This window comes from Charadrius vociferus, unplaced genomic scaffold, assembly GCF_000708025.1.
Source record: "Charadrius vociferus isolate BGI_N301 unplaced genomic scaffold, ASM70802v2 scaffold655, whole genome shotgun sequence".
Classification (NCBI taxonomy): domain Eukaryota; kingdom Metazoa; phylum Chordata; class Aves; order Charadriiformes; family Charadriidae; genus Charadrius; species Charadrius vociferus.
Window position 1 is genome coordinate 1,079,622 of NW_009648330.1, and position 2,062 is coordinate 1,081,683.

The window sequence follows — 2,062 nt, forward strand, 5'->3', positions numbered from 1 at the left end:
GCGGTTCAGAACATGGTTCATTTTAAAGCGGCTGAGTGACCCCAGAGTAACTAACGTTATCCATGCATGTATTCAAAATGTGAAAAATTGCTGCCAGACTAGTTCAAGTACCGCGTGATTCTTTGTGGCCCCTGCCCGCTGGTTTGTTACCTCAGCGCTGCTGTGGGTGCTCCGGGGTGGCGCTGGTGCTTGGCTGAGGTGTCCTCAAGCGATGGGCAGCCCCTGCCTCTGCTGGGGTGGAGGGCTGGAGCTGGTCTTTGCTTTCCTGGTGTAAGAAGCGTATCTCCCCACCAAACGACTGGTGTGGAAATGATTATTCCCCTCCGCCCCTGCAGTGTGTTAGATTGTAATCGTCCAGTTCAGGCTGATCACTGGTCAAACTGGGCTGCGCGTTGGGCGCTGCCGCAGCCATCCGAGCAGTTTCTTCCTGGCTACCTGCCGTTGTCTCGGGCGGATGAGGGGTGCCAATGGACCCCCCCATCCTTTCTGGTGGGCTCCGGCGGAGGGCTGCCGCAGGACACCCGCCCGTGTCCCGCTCCCCACCAGGTGGCACCACACGATCGCCCATCGCGGGCGCGACCGCCGCCGTGACACCGCGCCGGAGGAGTTGGGCATCGCAAAGCGCCCCCACACTCGGCTGGGGAGCGGGGAGAATCACAGCAGGGATTGTAACGGACTGTCCCGTCGCTTCATTTAGCTGAGCTGCATTTAATTGCGCCCGGAGTTCCAAAAGCCGCTGTGGGGTGTGCTGCGGGGTGCCCGCGGGCAGCTTCTGCAGGGTGAGAGGACATTGGTCACCTCTGTCCCCACCGCAGCTGCTACAGCACAGTGCCGTGATCTGTGGCTCACTGAGGTGTGACAGAAGGTGTTAAAATGGAGTGTAGCCACCAAAACTGGTTTGTTGTTTTTTTTTTTTTTCCCCGAAGGTTGGGAATTACCACTTAGCAATCCTACACAACTCCCGGAAGAAAAAGGAAGGTATTCACGATGGAGTTGTGGTTTCGAGATGAGCTGAGGGACAGCAGGTGTGCTGCTGCAGGTGTTCCCCTGGCTGTTCAGAATAAAATTTTGCGCACTGGACGGGCAGTTGTGCGGGCGCGCGGCCCATCCAGGCGGCTCCTGGGGTGAGGCGGGGGCACACCAGGAGAGGAGCCCATAGTCAGCCTGTGGTGGTCACCGCTAAGGTACGGCCAAAGGCAACACCAGTAAGAAATAACACGCTCAGAGGGCACCCTTAGGTAAAGTGCAAATAAATATACACAGAAAAAAAAAAGAGTTTATATTTCAAAGTTGTTTCAACAAACTCACAAATGTTTTTGTTTAGTCTCATGTTTTAATTATTTGTTCCAGACTTTCTGCTTACATAAATTGCTTTCTTTGGTGCTGGACTGAGGCTATGTCTCTTTGTTTATAAAGTTTAAATCCTTTGAAGTCAAGAGGTTCGAGGTACAAAATGTTGTCCTCTTTTGTAATGCTTTATACTCTGCTGGTTGCAATATATCAGCAACCAGAACCTCAAAGAAGTGAATTACTTAGAGTACAAATCATTTTACATGACATTTCAAGGACAATCTGGATGTCCTGCTGCTAGTTGAAAGTTTGCAGTTGGACAGACACTTTCTACCCAATTTAGAAGTAACCAGGCTAAAAAGACATTGACCTTCAAGTGAAAAACCTTTAAATCTTGAACTGCAGATGTTTGTATTGAGTCTGACTCTGTTGAAAGACATTGTATGAACCAGCTGATCACAGGTGAATTTTGGCCCAGAATCTTCACAGCCCAAAACATCAATTTGTTGCACTGTCGAACTGAAAACTGAACCTTGGCAAAGATTCTCCTGAGCCATGATGTTTCTTCTCCAGTTATCAGCGCTCTGATTTTTCCAGCACGGCTCCAGATAGGCCTTTTCCCTGCTGTCCTGCCTCCACGCAGTCCCCACCTCTGCCAGGGGACGCTGCATGGGGTGCTGTGGCCACCCAGAGCCTGCATCCTACGTTAGCTGTGGATGTGGGAGAGAAAAAAGCCCCAGCTCTGCGAAAGCACGAGTACCTCTGCCATGGA